The sequence below is a fragment of the Microplitis mediator genome, chromosome 2 (assembly GCF_029852145.1).
Source record: "Microplitis mediator isolate UGA2020A chromosome 2, iyMicMedi2.1, whole genome shotgun sequence".
Lineage (NCBI taxonomy): Eukaryota > Metazoa > Arthropoda > Insecta > Hymenoptera > Braconidae > Microplitis > Microplitis mediator.
In genome coordinates, this window is record NC_079970.1 from 22,694,891 (window position 1) to 22,717,885 (window position 22,995).

Sequence of the window (22,995 nt, forward strand, 5' to 3'; positions counted from 1 at the left end):
TCTACTCGCGTTCAAAGCACTTTATTGTACTTTGTTTTTAAACTATCTCGTATCTCATTTTATATTGGAAATTGGTAATTTTTTCCTGTAGGGAAACGAGCATTCTTTTGCAAACCACCACCTTACGGTGCAATTTAATGCTAACCCATAGCCCGTATTTGATGCACGACTTTTATTAATACTCTTTCAAACAACCGGGCAACAGTTTTTTATATTTTTTTTTTTTTTTCAATGCATATAACTGAAATTTTTTAATTTGAAACTAAAAAGACTGACGATAAAGCTTTAGCTCATCGTGTGCTTGAACTTATAAGTGATAAATATTTTATAATCACTTCTAAATTTTGAAAAAAAAAAAAAAAAACTATTGAATGAAAAATAAAATATTTCTAAAAATATGAAAATTTATCTGTTGTAAAATGAACGTTGGAGAGGGAAAACTTTGAAAAATTCCAGTAATTACTTTTTTTTTAGGATCAGGCGATAAAATTTTTCAAAGCTACTTCACTGCACCCTAAAATAAAAAACAAATTTTTGAAGCTGGCGAATGATTGTCTAATTTTCTTTAGACATGAAAATAAATAAATTCAATTTTTGTCTCTGGCCTCCAAACATAAACAAGATAAATTTATCTTTCATCAAATAATTTTTTTTTTTCCGCCAAATTTTATTCATCTAAAAAATCGGAAGCAGGTCAACGGGTTAAAAGCAAAAATAATAATTTTTGAATAATTAAGTTTGAATATAAAATGAAAAACTAATGAATAAAAAGTAGTGAAAGATAAATTAAACTTTAGTAATTAATTTAAATGGTAAATAGAATTATAAAATTATATTTAAATGGCGCGTGCGTGTGTGGTTTTGGGTGTATTGAATACGAGAAAATTTCCGCAACAGACTAGAGCATAGCAGAGCGAAGTAGTACAGCCAAGAGTATGATACGGCGAGATTACGAAGATTAAGTTGACTTTTAAAGAGCTCGCGGATCTTATACTGGCTCATTTTCGTCACAAGCGCGTATGAAAAAGATAACGACTCTCGTACTTGACAGTTCCTGCTCCTTTGAATATCTCCAACAAAGATTGTAGTCATAGCGTGTTCCTAAAGGCTGGCAATTGTCGTTGTAGTTGAAGATAGCAGTAGTAGTAGTGGTGGTGGTGCTGGTGGTGATGGTGGTAGCGCTGGTGGTTTTAAAGGTAGACGCAGCGAATTCATAGAAACTCAAACACACCCAAGACGGCTAAAGTGTTTTATATTCAAATAATACCTTCGTTTACATTTCAATTTATACCGTTATATCTAAAGTTTCATTTTCAAATTACGTTTAATCAATGCACACACACTTTTCAAATAATTCATACTAATAAAATAAGTTTTATTAAAAAATTTTTTTTGTTTTTCAAAACAGAAAAAAAAATTTAGCGGCAATTTAAATATTAAATTAAAAACTTTAGACGAATAATTAAACTCAACCATCTTGCCCCATGTGTTGGATTACATATAAATAATATTTCAGTCGATAAATCAATCGTAAATTTTTCCAATACTTGAAATATTTATATTCCAATGAATTACTGGAGCCGTAACACCAGCACTCAGACCTCACACCCTTGGCGCCCTACACACTCGACACTACACACTAGCCAGGGCTCTAATATCGATTGGTAGTGTGCAGAGGCCAAAGCCGTAGGGAGTCGGGGAAATTTTCGTAAACGAACAAAATTTTCGTCCCTCTCCCGGGGGGGATGAAACAACAAGCATCACGACAGCGACATTAATCTCATCGGCGCGGTGATTATGGCCGCTTCCACACTCGCACATTCACTTGCACAATCCAGCCCTCGTCCTCGCTCTCTATATCCAGCCCGCCGAAGCAGTGTCCGGCATCCCCATCCCCATTCAGCATCTCCGATCCCCAAGTCCCCGACTCTGTATTTCACCCGGCGCTGGTCGGTCTGTCGGGTGAATAAACTGCCATGGCGTACATTAATACACGCGTATTTCCAGCACACATGTATGTATTAGCAACCACACAGATGTTAATTCGACTTACCACCACCATTACTGACCCATCCATGTGTGTCTCATTTTCACGCGCCTCTGGTCCTCTTCACTTCCAGCTTCCAGCAGTTTCGCCAATCCAGCGCAACACACCGACACTTAACACACTCGATACCCACAGTACACGTGTGCACGCTCGAGTCTTGTTTAATGTCTGTTTGAGTGTGCAGCAAAAAGCTCTGGAAGCATCCAGTATGCTCCTATGATTACGGATCCGAAAATTAATGAGAGAACCGGTTGCCGGTGTGTGAACCCGCCAGTAGTTTCTGCTCTGAAATATTTAGCACGTAGAGGTCACGGAGGTTATGTCTGTATCAATGTATGCAGTGTGCTTGCACGAGTGTCGATATGATTTAGGAATACTCCCAGAGCGGGACACCTCGTTAGCACGTGTATAAATCCCGTGCTTTTGGCTCGCTATATGTTCGGGGATAAATTCTATGTACAGATAGTCCGGACAAATTCTGCAGCCTTAGTGTTTTCGGTCTAGTGTTTAGTACACTAGTACATGGCTTGGGAGAGAGAAAATATGGTGATCGTATTGGTGTGCGGTCAGGGTTTCTACGAAATTTACCGTGACTACGTGATCTCTCGCCCACGAAATTAGAGCTATTCATCATGTATAAACGCTAATGCGAATGGTTCATGCATTCAAGTGATTTCTATTAGATCGAATGGGTGAGACCTTTTTCCACCTTGTAATTATTACCACTATTACTGTTGTTATTATTGTTTGTTAATATTGTCGTCGATGTTAGATTGAGGTTTATATATTATAGACGTGAAACGAGACTGAAAGCTATATAAACACGCGACGATTTTATTTTCTGCTGATCATTGTAGGTGATTATTGTGTTTACTTGGTAATTTGGGTCTCGGTTATTCGAGACATTTTATTATAACGAGTGTGATTGGTAAATTGGGTTATTTATTGTGGCTTCAGTGAATTTTGTTTTAGTGGGACAGACCGGAAGCTCAGAAAATTAGTGTTTGGAGAAAAGTTTATTATGTAAATCTTATTTTCTGGTTGGGTATTTGCCCTTGTTGTTTATTGATCGCAACCGGCTTAATCAGAAATACTAATCTTTTGAACACAAAGGGAGTCTGCGGGAGTGATTCGAGCTCTAGATATGTATGCTATCTGTCTAGCCGCTGGCCCTGTCGAGTTTCTGTGATTTTTATTGCAAAGGGATTTTAATTCTTGAATTTTAAATTATGGCGACCGCTTTTCCTTTACATCTGAGTATAAATAAATTCTAAAAACCGTAATCTTTATTTATAAACAAATTTCCAAAAGTAAAATGTTAATCGGCGTTTTAATATTTAACTTGGTTGGAAAAATAAAAAATCCTATTACATTTTTAAATATCTCACCAAGTTCCCTTGAGAGCATTAGCATAAATTAAATTTTTCCCTCATTTTTTATTCTTAGTCTTTTACTTGTTGCTCGCAATTATAATAATAAACTTGCTAATTACTTCCTTTTTTTTAATCCTCCTTTTAATCATCCTCCCATTTATCCTATCGCTAAATCGTGACAATGGATCACCGAGTATAGAATTTACAGACCCGAGAACGCAAATACGCTTCCGAGTATGAATGGCTGTCACATACAAGCTACGTACGTCCGAACCGAATATTATTACATATACAAATACATCAACCAAACGTATTATATATATCGGTTGGGTCATGATTCATTGTATGGGCCATTATCACCGTTCAATCCCCATAATTTCTTCATCACGTGAATGCTAATATTTCAAGCTTTTTTTTTATCTACCATAAAACATTACGGAATAACCTCGACAAGATTTACTGGATCGTACTTACAAACTACAACTCACAACTCACTTTTTAAGAGCATAATCCATAATTATAAAAGTTATTAATTTAAATATTACATATTTTACTTTTTTTACTCACCTTAATGAAGTTTGTCGCCGACTTACTCATTACCCTCATACTTTTTAATTTCTCCCTTACAATTTTCTTAAAATTCAGTCCCACTAATCACGACACGTGACTTTTCTTCCTTACTCCCGGGACTAAATTGTACGGGTTTTAAAAAGTTTCGTTCCTGGAATAAGAATAAAAAAAAAAAACGTCACAAGGCTGAGATGAGAATGCCTTCACGTAAAAAAGGCGTAAAAATAAATGACAGTTTTTTATTTATTAAATTTTTTTTTAAAATTATTTACAAGGGTTCAGTTTTTGCACAGAAAAAAAACAATTTCTTGGCACAATAAATTTTTACTTCCCCTAAGAAATTTTTCGCATTATAAATTAAAAAAAAAATTTCTTAGGCCAAGAAAAATTTTTCAAGACAGAAAAAAAATTTGTTGCATGGAGAAATAATTTTTTTCTGTGTGTAAATATTTATATTGTGAGGAAAACTCGAGCTCATGATAGAATATTGGGAGATAAATAGTGTAGAGAAATTTCTAGGCGGGAAAAAAAGTAAAAAATATTTTTAATCGAGTTTGACATGACGATTATTGGATAAGGTAAAGTGGTTAAGCAAAGGTAAGAGCAAAGGGGCGCAAACTTGGTAAAGAGTTTGCGTTAAAACGGCTATAGGAAACTCGTGCAAAACATGCATAGAGTGAGGGAGCGAGCAAGAGGGATAAGGAGGAAGAGAGGGCGAGATAATAACAGAGACTGGATAGAGGCGGTGGGTAGGAAAGTTAGTAGACGTGTATTCGGGAACTGCCGACCGGAAATGATAGGGTTGATGCACGAGCCTAGATTTGATACAGTGGTTCAATGCTGCAAGCTTCGCACACGCCACCGAGCCATCTTCAACACTATTCTGACATCCATAATTACACTTTTAAATTATATTCGACAAACTCTCGCTTTGTGTCAGACATCTTCATTATACTAATAAGTGTATTATACTTGTGCTTATACTCGTACTTACACTTTCTGAGCTTTTGATTCTAGTTGTGTTGTCGAAATTATTCGCACGCGAGTAATCATTTATTCAAATAACCTGTTACTGATATAAATCGCATTACGTCTGACCGTATCATTTACTTATACTCCGGAAAAGATACTCGGCTACTAAAAGTACGGGAATTTTTTTCACGACATTAACTGGAACAGGGAATTATTCACCGGAGCTTGATTGGAACATTAAGAATGTGAGGTAAAATAGGCAAAGAAATTTTAATACTTTTTTAATTTTGATATTTTTTTTCGAATCTCTGTTTACTGAAAATTAGAGTTTTTTTATTGTGGAACATAAAAAAAAAATTTAGATACGATTTTTTTTTTCCTGGAGATAAATTTAGAATTTTAATGAAGTAAAAATGAGAAAAATTTTGGTAAATTTATTTATGAGGAAAAATTATGAGAACTAATTTTTGATAATAATTATAATTAATTACTGAGACGGTGACTATTATTATTTTTCAAAAATAATCATAAAAGGCTTTGAATTTCCTCCCAAAAATTTTCGTAAAAAATTAATAATTTTTTCAAACGTTAAGAATAAAAGTTTCATTGTTTAGAAGAAGTATTCAAAACACAAGAGTAGAGAATAATTATCATGCATTTTGTATTCGTGTAACCATAAAGAATTCCATGTCAACTTATGAGTGTATGAGTATTTATAATAAAGCTCTTGGCGGGCAACAATCTCCAGAGTAGTAGCGCCCAGTGCATGTGAGTGTGTCTATGCGTTCCCACTCTTATCCGGTTGGATAGGTCTCCTCTCTTTGGAACGAGAGTGTGTGTTGTAAAGTAAAGGCAGAACAAAGCCGCCAAGTGTTTTGCGAGGGCAAGGGAGGACTCGGAGGCTGAGCCTGAGACTGAGACTGAGGTCGAGACGACAACGACAGCTACTGCGAGATGAGACAGTGAGAGAAATAGTGAAATGCTGTCGAGGACCACTAGAAAGGCCCAAGACCTTTTCCCGCTTCACTCCTCTCTCACTACACAAGCGCTAAACGCACTACTGTACTGTATTGTCACTACTTTTCAACACAGTATTATACTGCGCCGCGTGTAGACGCAGTATTGTTTAAGTTGTCACAATGCTGGATAGGAACAAAACCTCTACCTACGAGTTCGAACTTCACCACTCAAACTCACTCCCCTCATTTAGCAATCCCTTGTCCTCCTTTGGCTCCCAAATGAGCTTCTAACCCTCGTACGTGTCTCGGCTCGGGTTTTCTCCAGTTCTCTGTCTCTTTTCCCCCTCTTGGATTCATCCCTTGTCACTCAAAAGCTCTTTCTCTCTTCCTTTATCTCTGATTCACTCACTCTTACACTTGGCGTGTTCGCTGAAACACGTTTTGCATCGACGAGGGACGTGACAATAGTCTCGTACCGATAAATATTCACAGTTACGCTTTGGAGACTGCAATCAACGCTGAATCGATCACCCAAATTTTTTTTCATATGCATATCATTTTCTACTGTTATTGTTATTGTTATTATCATAACTTTTTTATGTACGAAGGCAGATAAAATTTTTAATGAAAATTTTACTCAATTTCCATACCTGCAACTGACGTTTCAATCAATAACATCTTCTACTTCTTATTCAGTTATATTTTTCTAGGTTTTATTTTTAGATTTAAAATAGAGTAATGCGGAGCTTGAGTTTATTAGATCCGAGAGATGAGAAATAAGTGGATTTGTGCTCTGTCATGCCCAGTAGTTTGTAGTGATTGCGGTGGATGAAAATATTTTTTACCCCTGGTTGTTTCATGACATGCAAAGTGTTCATATTTATCTTTATATCTCAATTTTTATATATTTATTATTTTAAAACCAACTAATAATTCGTTCAAGTCACGTTCTACGTGCAATCTGTCGTAAACTAAATTATTGAAACGATGGTTGTTGAGAGAAAGTGGTCAAAAGTCGCTTCTGATGGATTGAAAATGAGTGGGTCTAATTTAATTTGTAAAAACCCAGAGGTGGAATCGAACCGCTGACCTCAGGCTAACGGACAGATGCTCCGACACTGAGATAGTTCGAACGTATGACAGAAAATTCGAGGATCTGGAGTTTATTTTAACTCTACCACTTCGGTTTGTATTAATAGACAAAGTCAAAATTAATTTTAAAAACTACCAACTTCCGCTTGCACATAATTTTAATTAATTAAAGAGTTTAAGTGTAATGTATATAATTAGTACAGCATAGGCATTTTTATTACGCGTGTCCTAAAACGTAAACACTTTTGTAGGGAAAAGCGATGACGCAGTTGAATCGATGGCAGTAAAAAATAAAAATAGTTGGGAAAAACGTTCGATCGGATTTTGCGATAATGTTTAAAATCGCAGTTGTCAAGTGCTTTTATGTTTGTTGTACGTGTCAATAATGGAAAACTACTTGTAACTGTCTACTTTAATGCTGCTCGGAAGTTTTTTCAAAATTTTTAATACCCAAGAGAAAATTTATCCTCTTTCCACGATTCGTGCCGAGGATTTTTCACCCCACTTGACTACTTTTATTATCCAACTTTCAATCGCTTTCTCGAGCATTCCACATCGGTACGTCATTCTTCGGATATCAAACATTTTTCAATATAAATACGGGCTATAAAGTTGCTTTTCATACACAAACGTAAACAAATTTTGATGGCACTCAGCAGTCTGTACAGTTGTACTGTAATTCGATCATCACTCGTTACTCATTATTCATTTTAAATTCATTCAACAATTGAGTTAATCGTGCTACTGGTAATTCAAACATACGAATTCCGGCTTTGTGGTAAACATCATTTATTGTTTTTATTTTATTTGTTTTACTTTGCGTTCTGTGGATTATCAATTAATGCTGTTATTATTCAAATGTGTGAATATAAAAAGTAATTAAGCTTTAAAAAAAAAAAAAGGAAAAACAAATTTTTAATTACTTTCATCTGCAAATAATTAAAAATCAACCCCCAGACCGTGGGGCCAAAATTTGAGTAAAGGAAAAATTAGTATTCTGGAACTGTTTATTATTTTGTTTTTTGAATAATTAATAATTTGATAAGATAAAACTGCGGGGTAAAATGACCTATGATAAAAAAAAAAAAATTGCGTGGAATTCCCTTATAATAGTTTCATGTACAGAGATACAATTAGACTCAAACGATTAATTCAAATCTCTAATCTGGGGTTGTATTATAGGATTGTGTATTCTAGTGTAAGCAATTATTGATTTTCTTCTAATAGAATTGCAGAACGAGACGATAAATATTTTTGTATATATTAAATGAAAATCATAATTAGAATTTAATTAAATAATAAAATTAATCAGTAATTTATTGGTCAAAAAAAGCTCCACCTATTTTTGGGTTCAGAGAATTTTTTACTAAAACTCTACCAAAAAAACAAATATATAAAATGTCTGTATATATACATTGTATACATTCAAAGTTACCAGTATAAATATCGTGATAGTGATTTTGAATTATTATCAAAATTGTTGAATCAAAATAAAATTTATAAGACATCTGTTTAATTTTTCCCGGGTAAAAAATTTTCTAACCAGTCTTCTCAGAGAAGCAGTAACTTAACTTTAATTATTTTAGTATGAGGCTAAAAATATTAGACTTTAAATTTAAAATAACGGGCAACTCTAGTACCATTTTTTTTTAGTGGATGGTTGCAAGCTCGCGTAAAATTACTTTTGAGAGGTATTACCTGCAGCCGAATTCCCGGAATTTTATTGGCTCTCATCTGTACTAGTGCAGCCGCGCACTAGAATCGACGATGCGATAAATTGGGCGTCAAAAATTTAATTGCTACTTTCTATGGTATTATCTCTATGCGATTGCCCTGTGAAATTCTTTTTGTTATTGACTCTTTTACACACTCAATGAATACCACAATTTTATTCATCGTGCAAATAAAGCAACCGTTACAATTATCGACACTTTACTTTTTTTCATCTATTATTCAACATAAAAATTTATTCAAGTTATTAATATTTTTATGTCTATTTGTAAAAAGTCTACCTGGCCTTTCCCGACATAAATATATCTATATCTATATATAGTAACGAAAATAGCAACTATTTTGTTGTTAAGCCGACAAATCTCAAGGCTTTAGAGTTTTCGTATTCTGACGCAAAAGCCGATTTGTTATGCATACGTAGGACGTTATTATTCCCCACAGAATAAGTTTTGGCGGCATACAACCTAAAGAATCCTCATATTTTTCCTCTTTTTCGCTTCACAAAAAATCTATACGCGTGAAATTGAATTGCCTGCGAGTTGTACTCAAAAAAAGAATTTAAAAAAAAACTCTACATGTAAATTTTTTGATGTTTTATCATTTGTTTAGTCATTGGAAACATATGTATTTTTTAATACACACTTCGTTTTTAATTGACGAATGTAATTAATTAGCAGACTGGTTTTTATTTTTCAAGCGAGTTATTTATTTTCCATACATGTGTGCATTTTGCGATTAATCGATAGGTTATAAATACCTACTGTGAAGTGGAAAAATAAAGGGAGAGAAAAAAATGGCCTATATATAGTATACATATATATAAATACATATACGTATTACTCATAAATTTATACGACCCAAGAAATGTAAAAGATAAGACAGTAAAGTTGAAACAGTGTAATGATTTATTTGGAGGCTCCTTGTCCTCTGTCGTCTTGTCAATTTTCTATCGGAAGAATGTCCTAGATAACGTGGGCGCAGTCTCAGCGGATCGTTTTACCGGGTACAAGGACACTTGGGAATGATTTTGCAGATAAAGACGCCGAGAAATTGGTGCGAGTATCGAATATACGACATACTGTTGTATATATAAAATATATATACGTGTGTGTGTGTAGTAGATATTGAGGGAAGTGAAATGATGAGAGAAGAAAATCATGTCTCGGAAAATAGCGCGAAAGAACTAGAGCGTCAAATGGGAACCGAGACCCTCTTACTCTACCGGAATAGAAGCGTCGATAGAATAAAGTTGTCAACTCGAAGCATCAACGAGATACTGTACACATCTACGGCCTAAAACCACTGTCGTAAATCTTTTACAAGTTTTCAACGTGGATTATTTTATCGGTTGGATCCGTTTACCTTCGCTGTGCTATATTTCTCTAGGGGGCGCTCATTCATAAAACTCAGACAATCTGGATTTTAACATTTTTTCCCTTGTCTACTTTTTTACTTTTTTTAACTTTTTTTTATCTACACAAAGACTTTGCTCGGGTAATATAAATTCAAAACTTATCCTCTTTATTGACAATCTAATTTAATGAGTTTATTAAATGTGCAAGTTAATATAATTACTTGATAAAATTCTTCAAAGACATCCTTTCAGTTTTTTAAAGTTTCGTTATTAAACTTGACAGATTCAAAAAGATGTAACTTAAGTAAAAACTCTCTTATAGAAATGAAAAAAAAAAAAACCGTATTATAGCTTCGAATCTCTACTTTAACATCCTCTCGATCATTTTATCGTGAAAAATTCCTCGTCTAAGCTTATGAATCAGCAGAAAGATGCGGCCCGAAGTTTCAAAATTTTATGTACCTAAAGATAGAAACGTTTTTCGCGGAACGAAAATAAAAAAACAGAATGAAAAGTAAAAAATCTACTGGATCTAGATTTCTAAAATGTTTTGCATACGTGATAGTACGTCAGTCGAAAATCTTAGGCCACCCCTAGCTCTAGAACTACCCCTTAAGGGGATACACTACCGGACCTCTTTCTCACACTCAGAAAAATAAACGGGACTATCTTTGTTGCACTCGTTGAGTAAATGAGAATTTTAAAACAATTTTTCTCGGAGAAGAATTAGAATTTTTGAAAATACGAAATTTCTAGCCCTCTGTTAAGGTTTTAAAAATGCTAAAGACTCTCTATTTTGTGTTTCAAGTGTTTCTCCGTAAATTAAATTGAATTGAAAATCGGTTACCGTTACCCCTTAAGCAGTCAAATTACATGAATGTTTTTCATTTTTGTTTCATCAAAAACGTTCCGATCTTCAGGTATATAAAATTTCTCCAAAGAAACTAAACGCTTTCTTCCAAAAATAACTACTTAAAAATTTTTCCAGCACTTTTATCACCACCTATTCAAAAACTACACACCCCTAGCTTCCAAATCCATTTTTTTTAATCCAATCTGATAACTCCAACCAAAGTTACGGCGTTTCGAATATCCATAACTTTAATAATGATCAAAAATTGATCCTATAATTATTCAGCTTATCTTTGATATTAACATATTTTTAAATACCATTAATTTATATTACTTTTTCAGCTTCTATATCCAACACCTTAACCCACATAAATTAATAATTATTCAAATATAGCGAGCTATAATTATTCAGTTATAATTACAACGTTAGTACCGAAAGCTCTCTGGAGTAGATGGTCGACAATATCCGTATATATCCAGTGATTTTGAACAGTTAACGACCAGTTATAGACTCAATACTATTCTCCGGAGCACATACATGAATCTACACAATAGTATTTTGCTTAGAGCTTCTTCGAGAGGCTATGTAAATCGAGGACTGAATGATCTGTTGTTTACCTGCTGAGTGTTATGTGTGCAGACGCTAACGAGCTTTCGACCAACTCAATACAATTATATACATAATATATATATATATATTTACACATACCCTCAGCATTCGTGAAAGTAGGTGTGGGCATACTAAAACATTTAACACAGAACACTCATACTCAGCATGAAACATATATAACACGTAGCAAATGTCACCCTGCAACACACATTTCGTTGGCAACATTGTCCCAACAACTCGTAACCGACTCTTGGATATGCTCGAGTGAGTGTTATCGCCTCGTCTCACCCCCTTTCAATGCCCTCAATATTATACTGTATATATATATATATATATTTCATTTGTGTTCCATTAAAACTTTGCGTTGACGTTTCCACCGCAAAATTATTATTATTAAAAAAAATAATAATAAATAAATAATTTTATCTCCTCCGTTAATTAAACTCGGGAGAAAAATAAAATAGTAATTAAGTTTAAATAAATATTGTTATAAGATCAGGGCTCGTTATCATGTAAAAAGTCTTTACTAGAGTTTACATTACTCGTAAATTATTTTTAATCCGTACTTTCTTGTACTTTGTATAAGAAAAATACCACTGCAGTTCTGGCATTACGCTCTCTACTTACTACTTACTACTTAGCCGACTTTTTCTTCTCTTCTCTTACTATTTTATATATTTTTTTTCATTTAATCCACTCGTGTGTACTTTTGTATCTGCATTAGTATTTTTTGAAAAAACTAAATGAGTAGTGAAACTAAATAAAATTTTAATTAATCGCGATGCAAATTTGTTTGGGAAGAAAAATTTAATTTTATTTATTAATTTAATAAATTAATTGAGAATCAAATAGTTTAATATTTTGAATAAATAGTCTTTAGTAAAAAAATTTAAGTGCTTATTTTTTGAAATTAAACCAGGGTGAGAAAGATATTTTATAAAGTTCTGTTCTATGATAACCTGAAGCTGGTACGAAGGAATCGAGTCAATAAATTGCATGCTGTGATGATGGGATAGCCACAAACTTGCGAATGGACGCATGGACTAATTAAGCCCGATTTACAATTAAGTTTTAATTATGACATTAATGACCAAGTAAATTGGCCTGCATCTAAGTATTTATTTATTTATTTAGGACAGGGAAGTTACAAAAATTATAATTTAGCTGAGATCTCTTTAGCAAATTAATCGATCGAAATTATTCTAGCGCAGTCTCGAGCGCTGAGACTAAAAACAGACATTTTTTAGACCAATTTGACCCTTAGATGTCGAATTATTCTAGAAAAACTATTTCTACTGCATGACTTGGTTATTCGAGTGTCGTCTAAAGCAGAGTCAGTTTAATCAAGAAAGAAAAAAAATTGTTTGAGAAAAAAATTCCGGACCAACCACCGCTGGGTAAAAAATTTTGATCATCCTCGCGATGATTCAGCGGTAGTTTTAAAAATATCCTGAGATAAAATTACCGCTAGATAACCTACTAGAAAAAGTTATTTACTATCATTCGGCTCAGTACATAGTATTTATCTCCAACTAATATCATTTGACTGTTTTCTACAGCTGTCATAAACTGAGCCCTCGTAAAAATTTATTTTTCACGGAATATCAAAATGAATATCAATTTTTTTACGCTAGAGTTCCAATTAAATTTTTCCAGAGCGCGATTTTTTCATATATTTCGAACTCCAATATTCAATGACTTTAATATATCAGGATTGATATTCTTTGTGAAACAATAAGTAGAATATATTTATACAAGCAAGTCAAAATTTTTGATGAAAATGATATCCAGAGATGTCTTTTTCTTTTACAGACGCGATCGTTACCCGTTTCGCCCATAATATATATACATATACAGGGATAGGGATTTAATGTCGCTTGGGGTGGTGATGTTTTTGGTCTCATTAGTAGCTGTCTCTCGATTAGGAACCCACGAATACTGATGCCAGTGCTCTTTAAGCTCTACACAGCTCCACAGTACAGATCCATAGTGTAGTTTGTGTAGGGAACATAAAGCTGCCGTCGGGTATACAACGACCTCGGGGTAGCTACGATTAATATTCTCGTTTCTGTCGCCAAGTCTCGTATTGTCGAAACTCGGATACCCTTTTTACATTATTTTTATCTTTATCTTTATCTTTATTTTTACTATTATTTTTATTTTCATCATCACTATTATTTATTTTTTTAAAACACGTATAGCCCGAGGACGTTTGTATGTACGTCGTGCAGTTTGTGTGTACGTCCGTAAGAAAACCCAACTCGGGTTTTAATATTGCCTGAGATCAGGGTTAGACTGTCTCTATCTCTATCTCAACGAAAATCCTAGCAGCGCAGAGTCGAGGTTATTGACCTCACTCACGTTCACGTTCTTTATTTTCTCGGCTACTTTGGCTGGATTACGGACCATCAGATACAACCTATCGTAAAACAAACTAAAAAATCTCCTCTATGCACATAAAATAACAAACAAAATTTCTTGTTAAATAATAACGAGTGCTGTTGCGAGATTCAATATTGACTCGGAACAAAATAATTTGGCTGTAACGAGACCTAATTTTTTTTATCTATACATCGACTTAGATCTCAAAATTTCCTATATTTTTTTTTTATTTTTACTTTGTAATGAAGCAGAAAAATTGGAATTTTTTTTCTTTTTCGAATCGCTATAGATTTCATTGAATATTTTTATGAGTGTGAATGTAGCAGACATCAAAAAATTTAAAATTGTTAATTAATAAACTAAATAATTCATAAAATAAAATTTAAAAAAATGCACATTCCAAAAATTTAAAATTTAATAAGTGCATTTTTTATAAATATTTTTTTTTTAAATTATTTACTCTATTTATTTATAATTTTAAATTTTTCTAATGTCTGCTATATTCACACTTATGCTGACAATTGTCAATTTTTTAAATTTTGAAACATGTGAATTAAATGTAAATCGAATGAAATTAAAAAAATGCGCATTTGCATAATTAAGAAATCAGTATGTGCATTTTTTTTATTCTTATATTTTTAATTGTTTAATTCGTTTATTTGTTATTTGAAATTTGTCTCAGATCTGCTACCTTTATATGAATGTAAATGTAGCAGACATTAGAGGAATTTAAAATTATAACTGAATAGAGTAAATAATATTTATAAAAAATGCACTTATTAATTTTAGAATTTTTTAAATGGACGTTTTTTTTAAATTTTATTTTATCAATTATTTACTCCATTTATTAATAATTTTAAATTTGTCTGACGTCTGCTACATTCACACTCATTTATTTTTACCACTAGTTGAATTGGTTCCTAAATTCTTTTCACCAATTAGATCTCCAGGAATAAGAATCAACAATTAAAGTTGATACCGTATGTAATTTCAAAGTAATTGCATATGTAATTTAAATGTACTAATAATTCAAATAAACCATTTCTTATTAAAAACAAATTATCATTGACATAAAAAATTACGATGATTCTAAAGTTAGCAGACAATTAAAAATGTTCAGATTTTTTTTTTTTAATTAATTACAAAAAAAAAAGAAAAAACTAAAAATATGCACACATAAAAAATTCAAAAAACTATAGGTGCAATTTTTTCAAATATTTTTTTTTATAATTTACCTTTAGGAAAAAAATCCAAAAATTATCAGCCGTCAGCTAAATTCCGTATCATTATAAAATTACGTTGTAAAATTTCAATGTAAATTAAATTGCAATTATAAGTAATTAATAATTGTTAGGCATAAAAAATCGATACATAATTATTTTAAAAATATAACTTACATTTCGCTTCGTGATGAATTTATTGAAGCTCAACCCGGAATCGTAATTAAAATAATGAATCAATTATTTATAATAAAACACGACGATTGAAATTGTTTACACAAACTGAACACTGATATTAATTTATATTAATCACTTATTAAACACAACGTATAATTTAAAAAAAAAATACACGAAAATTTTTTTTTTAAATGGCGGCCAAAATGACAAAAAAACAAATTTTGCACTAGTCACTTGATAAAAAAAACGACAACTGTCCACAAACACTCACTGATAATTTTTATACACTGATATTTAAATTTTATTTAACAAAAGTTGATTTCACTGATGTTTATTATTCTAAAGTAAACAGACAATTAAAAATTTTCCGATATTTTTTCCAACAAATCAATAACAAAAAAATAAAAAATAAAAATATGCAAAAAATTATTAGACGCCGGCTAACTTCAGTGTCATGGATATTTAAATAATTAACCGAACGACAACGAACGCGAGTAACTCGACAATGGCAAAAATTCGACGACTTATTTAAATGCTTTTTCTCGTACCGATTAAATTATTATCACAAAATATTCGTTGTCTGGTGTAGAATATTTAGAGACGCGAGTTTTAATTTTTTTAATCGTAAAAACAGTTAATTTAGATTTAATTACGAGCTAGACAAGGCCCACGCACTGTGATGAAGGTAAAGTGAAGCTAGACACAAAGCACTGCACAGTTGAAAAACAAAAAACAGTCGGCTTGACCTGCGCAGTAGAGACACAACTCGGCGCGCGCGCGCAGTGGCGTCTCCCAATGCATTGTGGGTCAGTCAGTCTCCCGCTTCCTCAAATTGTGTAGTCTCTCAGTGGCGTCGTTGAATTAATTTGTTAAAATAATTAATTTAATTATTGTGCGGGGCAATTATAAATTTATCGTTACTTTTAATTTATTTTTTATTTAATAAAAAGTGTTTAGTGATAGTGAATTATGTGCTAGTGAGTGTGAGTTTTTAAATAAATTAAATTCAGTGTCCGCGTCGTTCTCATGTTCGTTGTCGGAATTTTAATACACGAATAAAAATATTTAAATGCGTCGTTTTATTATAAATAATTTTATCAAGTGATCGTGATAGTTCAGTGATTAATTATTCGTGTTAGTTTAATTTTTTTAATAAGTTTTTATATATTTAATTAATTAAATTGTGTGTAAGTGATGTGCGAGCACTCGCAGCAGAAAATAACGATGGCGGGAAGAGTGAGTGAATTTAAAAAAGTTGTTAAATGAAATTTTTTGTTTATTTATTTTTCATTTAATTAAAAATTCACCGGTCAATGGATTTTTCAAAATAATTAAATTACTTTATTTAATTTACAAACATTTATCAATTTAGTTGGAAAATTTAATCTTGAATTCTCCCGCGTAATTAAAAATTTGTCTATATCTGCTACATTCACACTCATCGTACTTGAAAAGGAACAGTTGGCTTGACCTGCGCAGTAGAAACACAACTCAGCGCGCGCGCGCAGTGGCGTCTCTCAATGCATTGTGGGTCAGTCAGTCTCCCGCTTCCTCAAATCGTGTAGTCTCTCAGTGGTGTCGTTAAATTAATTTGTTAAAATAATTAATTTCATTATTGTGCGGGTCAATTATAAATTTATCGTTACTTTCATTTTATTTTTTGTTTAATAAGAAGTCTTTAGTGATAGTGAATTGTGTGCTAGTGAGTGTAAGTTTTCAAATAAATTAAATTCAGTGTCCGCGTCGTTCTCATGTTAGTTTGTGCCATGTTCGTTGTCGGAATTTTTATACACGGATAAAAATATTTAAATGCGTTCGTTTTATTATAAATAAAGTTATAAAGTGATATTGACAGTTCAGTGATTAATTATTTGTGCTAGTTTAATTTTTTTAATGAGTTTTTATATATTTAATTAATTTAATTGTGTGTAAGTGATGTACGAGCACTCGTAGCAGAAAATAATAATGGCGGGAAGAGTGAGTAATTTAAAAAATTTTTTAAGATAAAATTTTTTTTTCATTTAATTTTTTATTATGATTTAAAATTTACTGATCGATAGATTTTTTTTTAAATTTGATTTTTTTATTTAATTTACGACAATTTATTTGATTTATTTGAAAAATTAAATCTCGAATTTCCCGCGTTATTTACAAGATGGCGCTTTATTCAAAATGGCGTAATCGTAAACAAACTGTCGGGTTTATTTAATGTTTTTATTTAAAGTAATTAATTTACTGGTAAATATGAATCAGTGGAAAGAATAAAATATAAATGATAATTTGTATTTAATTACAAGCATCAATATTGATGATAAATATATTATGAAACTAAATTATTCATTTAAGTATTGACAAATTTATTGTCAATTGACAAAATAACTGATAGATGTCAAGTGAGTTATTAATTTAATTAATGTGAGTAAATTTATATTATAATCACTTTATAAAATTCTATAATAATAATAATATTCATATTTCAAATAATTAATAACGTAAAAATTTTTAAAATAACAATTTTTGATCATGTCGTTTTATAGGAAATTGAAAGCCCTTTCGAATGAGTATAAACATGAGATACTTGTTTTTAAAAAATATGTGATACTGGAGTTAAATGATCCTGAAATTAGCAGACTTAAGAATTTTTGAATTTTTTTTTTTTAATCAATTAATTACAAAAAAAAAAAAAAACTCAAAATATTCGCATGTAGAAAATTTAAAAAACTGGGTGCAATTTTTTAAAATATTTTTTTTTTTATTTATCATTTAAAAAAAAAACCCAAAAATTATTAGACGTCAGTTAACGTCTAATATTTTTTTTAAAAACGATAAATTATAAAAAATAAATATTTTAAAAAATTGCACCCAAAGTTTTTTCAATTTTCTACATGTACATATTTTTTAATTTTTTTTTGTAATCGATTTATTTGTTGAAGAAAATGCCGAAAATTTTTATTTGTCCGTTAACTTGGAGATCATTAACAAATGGACATATATTTTATTTCAAACATTTAATTAAATACGTACATTTTTTTAATAATTAAAAATAAATATGTCATATTGGTATTCCTTTGAAAGGGATTTCAATTTTCCATTAAAAAATATATATATTGATAATTTTCATACAAATATCCTCGTTAAAATTATCTATATAATTACATTCATTTCAAAATAACTTTTACTCTTGCAATTTAAAAAATAAAGTGATTACAATTATTTAAATTAATAACATCTTACATTAAATTAACAATCTTGAATTCGTTTCTGAACAGAGAGGATCCGGATGTCGAATTAATACTAAATGAGTTATGTAAAAACATACCAAAGTATTTAAGGAGCAAGATTTACTGGTTCAATAGAACTTGAATAATTAATAGAAGAGGAATCTTTAGATAAGTGCAATGAGCACTTAATTTTTTGAAATAATTATTTTGCCTTCACGTTCAGCATTCGCTGATCATAAACGGAAATATCATTAATTAATTAATGAAATAAAAAATAAAATGAGTGTGAATGTAGCAAACATCCGTCAAGTTTAAAATTCTTAAGTAGAGTAAATAATTAATGAAATTAAATTTTAAAAAATGCGCATGTAAAAAATTTGAAATTAATAAGTGCACGATTTTTTGAATTATTTATTCTATTTATTTATAATTTTAAATTTATCCGATGTCTGCTACATTCACACTCGTAAAATAAAGCCAATGATATGATGGATTATAAACGATGGGAAGTTTCGGAGTTGGTCCATAGGGTCAATCGTTTTCCAGATTTTCGTGTCATGGCTCCCCCATATTTTTTCAATCAATTATTTAATTTGTTATAATTTTAACTTTCAATACTATTGACATTCGATAAATAGGTTTCAATTCGTCACTACCGTCAAGTAGAATCAATTATTATTATGATGATTTTTTTTTCTGTAAATAGAGATTTAATCAACACTAACTTAATTGATCAGCGTTGGATAAATTGTATTCCTGGGGTTTTTGATAGGAAATTCTATAAAAGAAAAAAAAACTCAATTACGTATCGATTGATCACGTGCAATTGTGCGTGACTCTGAAATCTTATTACGTTTCAATTTCATTCGGAATCAAGACATTTATTCTTAATTAATATTAATTTATATTTGGATATATTGATATTTAAATTTAGAGAATAATTACAAATAAATTATTCAGAATGACGAATTAAAGTTAACGGGTAATTAAAGATTGAGAGGTGAATAAATTATTTAAAGTGACATTGTTAATACTTTTGACGTCACCCCAGAAGCTGCTGTTAATAATGTAATATAATTCATGGCTTTTAACACGATACGGGGGTTTAAATATATAGAGGAGCTTAAGTTCCTAATTCTACAGATGGGATGAGGGTAAATATGCAGGAGTTTATTTCTAAAGGGAATGGAAAAATATTTTTTGTTTTTCTTTTCATTATGTTTTTTTTTTTTTTATTTCACTGCTTGATTAAACCTGGAAAAAAATAATCTAGATCTACGGAGCTGAATTCCGCATCTACTTAATCCCATGTAGATCTTTTTTTATCATTATTTAGATCTCTGTAAATCAAAGCTGAGAAAGGCGAATTCTGAAACTTGAAATTTAAAAATTCATTTTTTTTATTCCGGCAGTTTATTAAAAAAAAAAAAAAATCGGTGAAACTGTAAAATCACAGCTCTATTATTTCTTTTTTAAAAATCTAAATACCGGGATTTTTAGGTTCCCTAATGTTTCATCCGCAGACGTTAAATCCGCGACGTTGTAAATCGGTAATGTGCCCTTTTTTCAAAAGTTTTGTGTGTGTGTAATTACAATAGTATGTTAGCACACCCACGCTTGCAATGTTACTGAAAAAATGAAATGAGTAAATAAAGTAAATAAATTATTATAAAGTCGCGGATTAGATGTCCGTGGGCAAATATTCGCGAAACCAATTTTTATTTATTTATTTATTTATTAGAAAATAGACGCCAATCGGCTATATACATCGTATGTAGAAAGTAAGAATTTAATGTTGAAAAAACAATCAAAATTAAGTAAATAATTTACGTGATATAATTAAACATTAGATTAGCGATATGGAAATAGTGAAGTTTTAGTATTCGTCATATTTTGGTATTCGGCGATTTTGTTATATTTTTCTTTTTCTTTTTTTAGTTTACTCTTATTCGGGGGGGATTGAAAATAAAAAATTCAAGATATATGTTTAACATTGTTATACGACCCAAAATAGTTATTCAAATTTACTTTGTATATCACCTGCAATGAAATTACTAGTGTCAATGCCTGTTTGGTCAGTAAAAACAACCCAATTTCACACCAATAAGATTTCGCGGGTTGAAAACCATCAGTTTCTTCCCTAGGGCATAAAACTTCTGATTTCCGCGCCCAACAAAGTTCTTGACTTAATTCCAGCCCTTTCAGAATTCAGAATTGCATTTGTTTACAGACTTCAGAATAATTTTCTGATTGATCTTAAATTATCTCGTACCGACTGGCTCTAGATATTCACACTCAATTTCGATGCAAATAAATATTAAGCCACAAGTCCATACTTTTTGTGATGGCAGGCTTCGTATTGAATTTTAAAAAAATCTTAGATCCACGAAATCTACCTAGATCTGAATAATTGTTTGCCGAGTACATGTCCGAAGATTTTTTATCATGAGTTATCAGTTTTATGATGTATAAATAAATATACAAATATATAATTTATTGATACCGGAATAGCATCTCATTAAAATTGATCTAATAATTTATGAAACTCTCCCACGACAATTCACCTCAACTTCAGTTGTCACCCACCAAACGGCAAATAAAATAATAATGATTAATTTGAAACCCCGAAGGAATCAATAGTAAAATGGTGCTTAATTAAAATAATAATTAAAAAAGTGCTTGCGCTGAGTCTTGAAATAATTAGAGGGTTGTCTGAGGGTTCGAGCCACTAGATATGCACTTATTGAAAGTTCTCTCATCAAAGAGAGGATATTAAAATTGTTAGTGCGGCAAAAGCCAAGCAGCAGCGACTCAGAGGCTGAAGCAGAGGCAGTGCCAGTGTCAGTGCCGGTACCGGTACCGGGTGACGACTTTTCTTTGCCCATTTTATGCCATTAGCGCGTTTTCCCCGAATAAAATAGTAAATCACCCTCAAGATATAAAAGAGACTCGATGGGATACATAATCGAGTGGACTTTCAAGTGTCCCACTTTTGCTACCATCTGAAATTCTCTACCTCACCCTTATTTTAACTTCTCGCCTTGAGCTTTCTCGTAATTTCCTTTTGAGTGAAAGCTAAATGGATGCTTAAATTTATTTTTATTTTATTATTATTATTATTAGTTGCTTTTTATTTTATATATAAAGGGAAAAGTAAATTACTGGAGATTACTGGACTAAGTGGGATAACGTTTTGTGATGCTTTGAATGTTATTTCAACGAGTTATCGTTTGGAAAATATTTAAAAATGTATTATATTATACGAAGATAAAGCTAGTGCTTATGTACTTAAGAAACTCGTCATGATATCCGGGTAAAATTGGAGGATTCGTCAACGATGGAAAAAATTTAAGTCGAGAGGGTCTTTAAGCCCGGGACAATGTCGCTGTATTTGACGACAACGACAACGACTACGACCAAGACTGCGATTGCGATTGCGATTTCTTAAAGATTTTAAATGTTAGGGAGCGGAAGAAGAAGATAAAGATACAGGGGAAGAAGGAAAAGGAAACGAAAAAGAAGAAGAAAAAATATATAAACCCTGTAATAAAAATGAAGATGATGGGTTTATGATTCTCATAGTATTCACTGGTATTTCGTAGGAATAGCGAGTAAAGCCTTGGTGGACATAAAGTTTGATTGAGACGAGTGTATATAGCGCTTCGTGATTTCTTGCTGGAGCACGAAACGAGAGATGAAAATACGTTGAAGAGAAAACGAGGATGAAATATAAAAGTATGTCAACGGAAAATATGTTTTTACCTTTTTTTATTTACGATTGTGATTGAAAAATAAAATTTTTTGGTCGACAAAAGTCGTTGAGGTAAAGACGGAATTTTAAATTGAGAAATTAAAAATTTATAGGACTAATTTCAGATTTGAAAATTTATTTAAATAAATTTTTAGTAACCCACGTTGCCCGAGGACCCAATTTGTCTCTCATTTATTTTTCTGTAAAATTAAAAATCTCAGAAAACTCGAAAACGTTATTATTTGCAAAGTTTTGAAGTCTTCCAAGTCAAAAAATGGTTATTTTTTAATTTTCGTATAGTAAACTACTCGACCGGTCAAATCCAAAAACTAATCAGATCTAAGTCTTGATAATCTCTTTCGATTGTCGCCAATCACATCCAAAGTTGATTCATTTCAAAGATATCGTACGACAAAAATTAGTTTACACACACACACGGACGTTCATCTAAAAATAGTCAGAACAATTTCCTAGGACCTCAAAATGTCGAGATCTGATGAAAACTCGATTTTCGAAAATCTGACCGAAACCAATAACTTGCCTTTTTTTTTTAATTTTCATAGCGGGAAGTTAAAAAAAATTCAAATCAGAACACGTACTTTCACCTTTACTTGGGAAGATACAATCATTAATATTGCTGATTAAAGGTATATAGACAGACCTTTAGAGTATTCAGAGCAAACT

General features: G+C 31.5%; 2 protein-coding genes across 2 annotated transcripts in view; one reads left to right on the plus strand and one right to left on the minus strand.

Annotated features, from left to right (window-relative positions):
* The window catches only part of LOC130678600 (uncharacterized), a 128,297-nt gene extending 112,802 nt beyond the window's left edge, over positions 1–15,495 (minus strand). Inside the window, exons 1-2 of the mRNA XM_057485924.1 lie at positions 15,340–15,495; positions 3,988–4,141 (exon numbers count right to left, since the gene is read on the minus strand). The gene's annotated coding sequence lies outside the window, so the exon portion shown is untranslated. The remainder of the gene's footprint in view (positions 1–3,987; positions 4,142–15,339) is intronic.
* The window catches only part of LOC130678584 (tyrosine-protein phosphatase Lar), a 297,465-nt gene that overhangs the window by 2,338 nt on the left and 272,132 nt on the right, over positions 1–22,995 (plus strand). The gene's annotated exons all lie outside the window — the stretch shown is intronic.